This window comes from Petaurus breviceps, unplaced genomic scaffold (genome assembly GCF_028583685.1).
Source record: "Petaurus breviceps papuanus isolate PSGF00001 unplaced genomic scaffold, PetGlider_PUasm1.0 90504, whole genome shotgun sequence".
NCBI classification, from domain to species: domain Eukaryota; kingdom Metazoa; phylum Chordata; class Mammalia; order Diprotodontia; family Petauridae; genus Petaurus; species Petaurus breviceps.
In genome coordinates, this window is record NW_027187266.1 from 3,871,031 (window position 1) to 3,882,625 (window position 11,595).

Genomic DNA, 11,595 nt, shown 5'->3' on the forward strand with positions numbered 1-11,595 from the left:
TACTTAGCAGTGTGTAATCAACAGCAAATGTTGCAAAGGTGAAGAAAGATAATAGTCCAGAAAAAAAAAGTCATCAGATTTAGCATTTCACAGTTCCTGAAGGTTCAGTTCCTGACAGCTGATAAATATTAAGCACCAGTTATTTGAGGTGTGGTGCTGAACTCAGGGGATACCAAGGCAAAAGACTCCCTGCATTCAAGGGAGGAGCTCATAATCTTAAGGGGAAAACAACACACAAGCAAGTATGTGCAAATAAGACAATATACAGGATAATTCTGAAATAACAGGGAAGGCTCTGGAATTTAGAGGGATAGGAAAGTCCTTAAATGATAAGTTGACTGACTGTGGGCGGAAATAGAGTTAAGTGAGGGATGACTTGGAGGACTGCTTTTTCTGTTAGCCACTTTTGCTTGCTTTACTGTCCTACCAATGATTCTTTTCATTTTCTCTGTGTGGCATTCTCTTCTGTTATAAATTGTATGAAGTTACCAGTCATCCTTCTTGCACTATTAAAGTGAAGTCTTGGGCATTCCTAAGCATGGAGACCAGAGCCTCCTTCATTCCCTATTCATCTTTGTCCTTTGGTTCCCCACCCTTTTGAATATCTGCCCTACCTCATCATTTATAATCTTTACCATATTTGGTATACATGTCTTTTTAGCAGTTGGTTGTCCTAACCGTACAGGAAAACAATGGGTGAGACCAAAGTATGGCAGAGTTGACAGCTGGTCAGCTCTGCACAACTAGAATCTCCTTAACCATTTTCAGTTGCTCCCCATAAACTAGGCCAAGGTGGTCTTTATGTCCCAACTTGGCTAATAATGGCTTTGTTAATGGACTATTCATCTGCCACAAGAGATGGAAGACATGTTAGCCCCTACTTCTGACACTGACCAGATATGTCAGAGTCAAGTTGAGCTGCACTTCTAACATTTTTGTTGTGTTAGGTCCCATCTCTATCATTATCAGCCGCCTTGCCTATATCTAGGTGATGTTTGGCCCCAGATTCTAAGCAGTTAGGCTCCCCTGTTGACTAAGCCCTATTGATATCCACTTAATTTTTCTGCTGTATGTCAATCCTGTCTGACCAGATCCACAACAATTAGCCTCATCTTCTGATTAGTGTGAGCCACAATGATATCCAGAGAAGTTAGTTAAGTTAAACTCAGGGGATACCAAGGTAAAAGACTCCCTGCATTCAAGGGAGGAGCTCATAATCTTAAAGGGAAAACAACACACAAGCATGTGCAAATAAGACAATATACAGGAAAATTCTGAAATAACAGGGAAGGCTCTGGAATTTAGAGGGATAGGAATTATACTGTAGAAGTTTTGGGATTTTATCTGGGACATCAAAGAAACTACACTACTAATCTACTCTGATAGATGTGAGCATGTTGACATCTAGTTCATTAGTAATGTCTTAGTCTCTGTTGATGGTTGGTTAGTGTAGTTGTGCATCTAAACTTATGTTGACTTTAGAGTCACCACTTGCTCTGCTACAGAATCATGTTGACACCCATTTGCAATACTATTTCCCTTTCCGAACCATGTTGAAAGTATGCTCCTGTATCATTAGGGAGAGTTGTGCAGTTGCTTTAGGCACCTTTTGGAGTCAGATTGCATAGTATAAGTACTCATCACCAAAGATTAGCATACGTTTATTCTACACACAAGGCCAATATAAAGCATTATTATAGAAATATAGAAAGATAAAACTTAACAGTAATAGAAATATTTATATACATCACCAAACCCAGAGAGTGCCAACATTTAGGTTCACAGGTTGGGGAGCCCCATGATAACAGCTCTTCAGTCTGTCAGGTAGAGAAATCAAAAATGCCTCAGGCAAAGTGTCCTTCCCATGAACAAGCTCTAAGGCAAAATAGCAATTTCCCAGAATGTATGGTTTCAAACAAAGAAAAAAAAATAGGCTTGGAGTATTTTAGCAACTGATAGCCTTGGCACCAGAAGGTGCCATAAGCCATGTGACTTGGCACCTGATTGGCCCAGAGCCTACAGGACTCAGTACCTGCTTGGTTCTGTGCTGGGCTTCTTTGTAACTTAAAACAGGATGTGAACTGGGCCAGAATTCAAAGGAGTAAGACATACATGATTGATAAGGCAAAATGTCTGTGTTATAAAGGACACAGGATTGATTCCACATATTCCCAGAAGAGTGGCCAACACTTCAAGAAGAATCATCTAGGTACTCTCACCTTTAGTCCTTGGAACCGTGGCCCCCATTCCAAGGAAAAATGGGAAAATATGTAGTCACATGGGCCTATAAATGTACAGCGAAGATCTTTATACCTTATTAATCCTTCAGTTTCTTAGTTTGTTCCTCTTACTTTTGAGTTGTGCTGACTACAATTTCTGATACTAATAATCTCCTAAGATGGTATGTTTTGAGTCATAACACAACTGCTGCACTATAAATCTCATGCTGTGCTAAGGGTAATACCGTGTTTCCCCGATAATAAGACACTGTCTTATTATTTTTTTTTTTTTGGACAGAAAAACAGCAGAGGGCTTATTTTCAGGGGAGGGCTTATTTTAATGAACATTGACAGCAATTTTAAGGATGCATCTCAAAGCGCGGCGTGTGTTTCACCGGTGGGGGGGGTGGGGACGGTGCATACAGAGGGTACCGTAATGTAGCGTGTAGCACAGGGGATAACCTTCACTACAGTAGCAATCTCAATAGGGCTTATTTTCGGGGGAGGGCTTATTTTAGAGGAATCTTCCACAGTAAGGGGAGGGCTTATTTTTGGGATAGGTCTTATTATCGGGGAAACACGGTAGATTAATCAAATACTCAGGATGAATCCATCCTTTTGGCTATTTTTCATATCTCTTAGTATCAAAGAATATAACAAAACAACAATTAACTAGGTCACCAGATAGGCCCATCAGGAATGTCTTATATGGTTAGGAACAGGAACAACTTACAAACTTGTGTAGAATTAGTAATTTTAGTCATGTTATCCATCTTCATCTTAATGGTTCAGGTGTCACTGAACTGGTTTGGGTGTAAGAGGTCTTATGGCACCACCCTGGAGGCCCATGAAAATTAAGGCTAAAACTTTGTTTTAAATAGGGGTGATAGTAAATGTCTGATGGTATTCTGCTATTTTATTATGTGGGTCAGGGCAAGACTCTCTATCTCCAACTTACTGAGAAGCTTCAAGAAGATCCCATAACAACATCCCATGGTCTTACCCAATTACAACATATTTTTACTAGAGGCTGCCATATCTTTTATGTCGTGATCCCAGTCTTCTTGTAATTGTATAACATAATTTTGGAGCTGCCCCAGGGTACTGAGCTTGTTAGTAATTGTTTCAAATTAGAGGAGTTAGTAATTCCTGCTTTTGTATCTAACCTCCCAATATGATATCCATTAAGTCATGTGTTCTTCTGCCTTGGTGCCACATAGAGCTTTTCATGTATGTATTCTATAAAGGAAGTGGTCAAGGCTGACAACTAACATTATGTCTTCAGATGTTAGTCTGAGAGATTAGCTGATAGATTCACTTAGTAATGGCTGGATAGTAGAATTAGTATAAGCATCTTCTATGCTATCAAAATAGTTGGTGAGGTAACATTATTTAAGACCCCGGAAAAACCATCCCCGCCATTTGAGCCTAGTTATTCTATGAGTCAAGACCATTGTCAGCCAGATTATTAAACTAGACACTGACAGCTACATGAGTCAAATGACAGTCATCATATTAAGGAATACAGTATGAGAATTGTTAAAGGTGGTATGATTAAGGGTTTTTTTAGCAGTTAGTATTTCTTCCCATTCAGAAAAGTCTCTAACACAATGAGTGGGAATGTTTAGAATAGAACCCCATGTCTGGTTAGTAATAGTAATGTTAACTTCAGGAAAATTTTGATATATCTTTTGTTCTTTGAATTAGAAGCATTCTAACTCAGGAGAGGTGGGTGAGTAATTTTAAAATTGGTTGTCCGGGTATTAGTTAAAGCAATTGGTAGTAGAGCAGAAGTTATAGTTATACCCTAGTACAACCTTTTAACAAAACATGAAGGTACCTACAATAAATATTGCATTTATAATGATTATCCCACTATCATCTGTAATTTTAGCTTTTGGGGAACTAATTCTTCATAATTTCATGCTAATTCTGCCCCCAGTTTCACAAGAGCAGCTTGAATCCAGGATGGTTTCTTTCCAACCTTGATGACAGTGTGAGTGGCAAGTAGCACCTAACAAGGACCTTCCTACCAAAGAAACAACCCATTATTGCTTCTTTATACTTTACATAGACCCAATCATCTGATCTGTACAGATGTAGAAAAGAAATACTTTAGGGACACTAATAAAATTTATCAAGACTTTAGTTCTGTTGTTGTAGTGTCTGAATTAGGTTTTTAAATAACTTTCTTGGATTGAACTTGTTTCAAGAATATTAGGAAATTTGAGGGAGGGTAGACCCATCTGCATAGGTCTCCCAAACATTAATTCATAAAGAGAAAACCCCAGTTATAGTAGGTGGTATTGGCTTAATCTTCACAATAAAAGAGCTTTTCATTGATTGGCAGATTTTGCTAAGGCTTTGCTTCAGAGTCCCATTTATTCTTTCCATTTTTCCTGAGAATTGTGGATAATGATAAAATAATTAATAGGAATCCCCAGATTTTTGTAGATTTCTTAGAAGAATTTAGCAACAAAATGAGTTGCATGATCTGACTCTCTTTTGGGATCTCATACATAGGGATTCTCATATTAACAAAGCCTTTACTGCTGAGGCATCATCAGCCATTCCAGTGACAAATACTTCTGGTCATCCAGACATTATGCACACATACAGTAGACATTTCTTACCTTGACTTGAAGATAGTTCTATTTGACTTGAAGATAGTTCTATCAAATTCTATTTGCCACCAAGATCTCAGGATTTTATGCCACACCTGGGCTTACCTTAGGAATATTCTGCAAAGAATTCTTACAAATTTAACAATGCCTTGTTGCATGATTATGTCCTTCCCTTTTAGAATAAAAGAAGACTTAAAGATATTACTTAACCCTTTCTTTCCCAAGGTATTCATTCTGTGACATTATCATCTGTGCACCTATGCAACAACATTCTTCTGTCAGGGAGGAACCATATCCCCTAATTTTCTCTACCTCCACAATTTTTTCCACTTTGAATCTCATCTCCTCCTAAAAGCCTTGATCATTAGGGGCATCTCACTCTCATTTTTCTGGACTTACTTGAGGTCTCTAGGCTCTTGCTTCCTTGGCTACCAAATCTGCCTTCTCATTTCGCTTAAAAACAGAATCATCTTAAATGTTGGAGAAGATGTGGGAAAATTGGGACATTAATGCACTGTTGGTGGAGTTGTGAACTGGTCCAGCTCTTCTTAAAAGCAATTTGGAACTATGCCCAAAGGGCAATCAAACTGTGTATACCCTTTGATACAGAAATACCACTACTAGGTCTGTATCCCAAAGACATCATAAAAAGAGGGAAAGGACTTACATGTACATAAGCAGATCTTTTTGTGGGGCAAAGGATTGGAAATTGAGGGGATGCCCATCAATTGGGAAATGACTGAACAAGTTGTGGTATATTAATGCAATGGAATACTATTGTGCTATAAGAAATGATGTGCAGGCAGATTTCAGAAAAACCTAGAAAGACTTATATGAATTTATGTTGAATAAAGTGAGTACACAGTAACAGCAATATTGTGTGATGCTCAACTGTGATTGACTTAGGTATTCTCAGTGTACAATAATATGAGACAATTCCAAAAGACTCCTGATGGAAAATGCTATATATGTCCAGAGAAAGAACTATGGAGTCTGAATGCAAATAGAACCATACTATTTTTATTTTTATTTTTTTGCAAATTTTCCCTTTTATCTGATTATTCTTTCGCAACATGACTGACATGGAAATATGTTTACATGATTGCTCACATATAACCTACATCAGATTGTTTGTTGTCCTGGGGCAGGAGGAGGGAAAGGAGGTGGGGAAAGGGAAAAATTTGAAACTCAAAATATTATAAAAAATTAGTGTTGAAAACTACCTTTGGGGCAGCCAGGTAGCACAGCGAGTAAGAGCACTGGCTCCAGTGTTGGAATGACCTGGAGATCAAATTCCGGGCTCAGACACTTAGCACCCACCCAGAAACACCTGGCCGTGTAACCTTGAGCAAGTTACTTAACCCCAATTGCTTAGGGGCGGCCAGGTGGCTCAGCGAGTAAGAGCACCAGCTCCAGTGTCAGGATGACCTGGATCAAATCCCAGGCTCAGATACTCAGCACCACACCCAGAAATAATTGGCCATGTAACCTTGAGCAAGTTACTTAACCCCGATTGCTTTAAAAAAAAAAAAAACTACCTTTACATGTATTGGAAAAAATAAAATACTATTTACAAAAAAATATATATATATATGATCATCTTTTGGGGAAACTACAAATAGCTTCCAGGAGGGGGCAATCAGCTGCCCTTGCACCACTGGAGTCACATTTGAGGTCATAAATTCTCTGTTTCTACAGTTGTCCAGTGGCGTGACATGTCCCAAAAACATAATCAGAGTCAGTACGAATATTAACTCATTGCTATTTCTGCTCCCCTAAATAAGGTCATAAGGTCAGCTTTCCTGAGCTGTTTTTTTGCTATAGTTTTAATTTCTGACATCTTAAAATATTTGCCTATGCAGCTTTAAGGCCTTCTAGAAGTCTCTGGTACAACCAATGTACATACAAATTCTTATCTAAATTTTCAAGAGGTTTATCTTGGAGGTCAGGCCTAGGCCTAGTATCCATATCATATAATTGGCAAACAATAGTGCTCTGGCTCTGCTGCATCTGCATAAGGCAACAGAGTGGCTGGATTTTCAGTGTTGCATCTTTCATTTATTAATTGTGCATTATTTAACATAGCCAGTTCTTAAGTGGTTTCACATTTTACAAATCAGTGCTTAGTTTTACAAACTTGCAAAATTATTTCTATTGTATGGGGAACTCTCAAGACAATTTCTTGTCCCCATTCTCCATCAGGATACACCCACATGTACATGCCAGACTCTCAAACTAGGTAGCCCAGACATGTGACAAATCACTAAGATATACTTAATCTGAATTGTGTCTAACAACTATAGAGATGTCACTACATTTTCCCAGTCCTGAGGATACATTATTTTTTGCAGGAAATGTCATGGAAAATTAGGTTATTCAACTAGAACACAGGCTATTACAATGAGGCTGGTGAATCCACATCTAGAAGCTTAATTAAGTATAACTCTTAATCATATTGCTGGCACTGATATGTGTTCCAGCCAGCTGAGTATCACTGAGGCGAAGTGACCGTCAAGCAAGTGACTGAAATTACTCCACATGAGTGTGGTGTATACATGTGGTAGTTACTCAACGATGTTTGATATCAAATATTTGGCCTCAGCTGTCACCCCTCTAAGAAAAAATGCAAGCAAACAAAAGAGAACAGGATATAAACGCCCATCCTCATGGATAATCAGGTAGATTATGCACAATCAGGTCCAAAATATCTTATTTCTGAGTCAGAGTAATAGCTGTCCATGATCCTTGATCCCACTTCCATCAATTGAGGGTTTGGAGTTGATCAACTTGATTTGTTGCCTTCAGTGTATCTGGTGTTTCAGTGAATCATAACTGATCACATACCATGTTGGTATCATTATTTTCAAGAGTTTCTTGAGTTTCTGGTTCTGGGAATGCTTGTTCTTCTGGAAAAAAAGGTGCCAGCCTTTCTGCATTTATTTACTGTTTCCGGGCCTCTTGAGATTTCAGCCATCCATGTTAAATGGAGCCATATTGGTAGTTCCCAATATCACTGGAAGTATACAGCTCCCAGTACCAGCAAGACCTCCAAACGTTACAGGATTGTCTTTAGGGGCACCTTTTATAATACTGTGCTCAGTGCAGAAACTGATGCCTGTTCAATATCAGGTTTCCACCAAAGTGAATACATATTACCTACTTCAGCTATATTCAGTGCTTCCATTTGTTTCCTGTATAATTCCTGAAAGCATTCAGCAGTTATCTCTCCAAGCATGAAGACTTCTTTGCTTCGACATCTGTGCCCATAGAAGAAGGATGTCATAGTGAGACAATAAAAATGATTGGTTTGTTTCCCTACCTTCAGTCTTTTTCAGCATCAGAATCTTTTCCATTGAGTTCTTTCTTTTCATTATGTGGCCAAATTATTTAAGTTTCAGTATTTTTCCTTCCAATGAATAGACAGTTAATTTCTTCAAGTATTGACTGATTTGATCTTCTTGCTATTCAAGGGTGTCTCAGAAGTCTACTCTAGCACCACAGTTCTAAAACATTTATTCTGTGGGTCTCAACTTTCCTTAATAGTCCAACTATCATATTATATTACATTATATTATGTTCTATTATTATTATATTATAAGATTACATTATACTATACTAATATATCATATTATATACTATATATTTTATACAGTCATATGTTAACTACTGGAAAAACCATAGCTTTGATTATATGGACCTTTGTAAGCCAGGTTATATTTCTGCTTTTTTAGCATGTAGTCCAGATTTGCCATAGCTCTCCTTCCAAGGAGCAAGCATCTTTTAATTTCATGGTCACAGTAACCATCTATAGCAGACCTACACAACTTCTAAACTTGTTTGGGTGCAGATAGGTTAGACTAGATAAAGACTGACAATGATTAATTGCTGTGGGTCATGTGACAAACAGTATGCAGTGGCAACTCTACATTTTTCATGGGCCACTATAAGGGTTATGGGATTTAAAGATCTCCCATGCCCCATGGACGTGCTGACATAGCAGAGCAAGAGAAAGTGAAAAGCCGAGCTAACGGTCCTGCGGTTGGCAGTTGGTGGCGGTTGCCTTTTTTTTTTTTTTTTTTTTTTGAGTTAGGACTCCGGCTGAGCACTGCCAGGGGCCGGAGCTGCTGGGAGCACTCTTCCAGGATGCTGGGTGGTTGCTGTGAGTGGGGAGAGGAGGACCTTTGCCTGAGGTAGCCTGTTCTGTTTTAAAGGCTTGAGAATGTGGGTGCTTTTTACTTTATCTACCTGTGCCAATGTCATAACTACTCTGATGGCTTTCACTTTCTGGTTTTGGGACTCAGTCTTTTGGTATCTTAATAAATTTTCTAGTTTATTTCCCCAAATGGCAAACCTGACGTATTTTGTGATGGATAATTATATCAGCATATTTGTAATCTCTATAGGCATTGTGAATATGGCATTGCTGATACAGCCACCTAAAATCCTTTGGCAGGCCACAAGAGGCCCACAGGCTGTATGTTTTGCAGGCCTGATCTACAGTGACCTTTGATCCCAAGAAAATAAAATCTGATACTACTTCCATTTCTTCTCTCCCTATTTGCCAGGAAGTTATGGGACCAGATGGCCATGATCTTAGCTTTTTGGTTTTTTGTTTTCTACACTCTCCTTTTTCATCCTCATTAAGAGGCTTCTTAATTCTTCCATTTCTGCCATCAGACTGGTGTCATCTGCATATCTGAGATTGTTATTATTTCTCTTGACAAACATAATTCCAGATTTGAACCTGGCACTTAGCATGATGTAATCTTACATAAATGTTAAAAAAAAAATAAGGTGACAATATACAGCCTTATTGTACTCCTTTCCTAATCTCCAACCAACCAGTTGTTCCATGTTCAATTCTAACTATTGATTCTTGACCCGCATGTAGATTCTTCAGGAAAGAAGTAAGATGATCTGGTACTCACAAATTTTTGAGGACTTAACACAATTTACTGTGATCCACACAGTCAAAGACTTTAGTGTAGTCAGTGAAGAAGTAGATGGTTTTCTGTAGTTCCCTTGCTTTCTCCATAATTCCAGGGAATGTTGGCAATTTGGTCTCTATTTCCTCTGCCTCTTTGAGACCAGCCTACTCTTCTGGTATTCTCAGATAACACATTACTGAAACCTAGCTTGCAAAATCTTAAGCATAACCTTGCTGGCATGAGAAATATGTGCAGTTGTTTGATAGTTTGAACATTGTTTGGTGTTACCCTTCTTTAGGATTGAAATGTAAACTGACCTTTTCCAATCCAGTAACCACTGTTTAAGTTTTCCAAATTTGCTGGAATATTGAGTACAACAATTTAACAGCATCATCTTTTAGGATTTTAAGTAGTTCAGCTAGAATTATTTCACTCCCACCCAATAGCTTTACTGTTAGCAATGTTTTCTTAGGCCCAATTTTTTTTTGGAGGGGGAGAAGGCAAGGCAATGGGGGTTAAGTGACTTGCCCAAGGTCACACAGCTAGTTAAGTGTCTGGGGCCAGTTTTGAACTTAGGTCCTCCTGACTTCAGGGCCTGTGCTCTACTCACTACACCACCTAGCTGCTACACCAGTTATCTTTTGATTGCCTGATTTAGCATTGCAAGTCCTTATCATGAATGTGACATCTTTTTTTATATTATTTCTAGAAGGTTGTGTAGGTCTTAACAAAAATGAGCAACTTTGACCTCAGACATCTGTAGCTGGAGCATAGACTTATATTACTGTGATATTGAATGGTTTGCCTTAGATTTGAACAGAGATGATTCTGTAATTTTTGAGGTAGTATCACTGTTTTTTTTGACTGAGGACTACTCCCATTTTTTCCCTAAGGAATTCTTGCCCCTAATAGTATACATAATGATCACCTGACTTAAATTCACCCATGTTAACTGACACCCAAGATTGTTGATGTTTAATCTTTTTATCTCCTGTATGACCACATCCAGCTTGCATTGGTTCATAGATCTTACTTCCAGGTTCTTACACGTTATTTATCTTTACAGCATCAAACTTTTCTTTCATCACCAGAAACATCCGTAGCTGAGCTTCCTTTTAATTTTAGCACAGTTACTTCTCTCTTTTTGAAGCAATTTATAGTCGCCCTACATTGTTCCCCAGTAGTATGTTGGACACTTTGTAGCCTGCGGGTCTTATCCTTTGATATAATGCCTTTTAACATTTTAATATTGTCTATAGACTTTTCTATGGCAAAAGATATGGACTGGTTTGCTATTTCCTTCTCCAGGGGATCACCTTTTGTCAGAACTCTTCACTCTTACCTGTCTGTCTTGGGTAACCCTGTGTAACAGTAATGGGAATTTGAAGATCTTCCCTGCCCCTTGATAGGCTTAAGTGAATTTGAGGACCTTCCCTGATTTGAAAATATACTCTGCCTCCTAATAGACTAAATGTGGTCACTTGGAGCGTGTGGTGGGAGGCTTGTTTTTCAGGAATGCCCACATCTTGTTATTTTGTGATTGGGCAGTGGGTCGCAAGGGTTGTGACATTCTCTGACCCTGGAGAAGGCTATGTATACCCTGATGTGAAGTTCTGCTTTGGGGCTTGCTTATAGGAAGAGTTGTGTGATTGGACCAGATGAGACTCTGGGCAGCTGTTGAGTCCCCCAGCTTTGAAAACCCAGATGTTGGTGCTTCCCTCTCTGGTAACTAACTAGGTATAGATGTAATGGCTGGAAGCCCTGTCTGTTGGTCTGTTCTCTATCTGTATTTTTTTTTGTCTGCTTGTAACTTCCCTTTGTTTT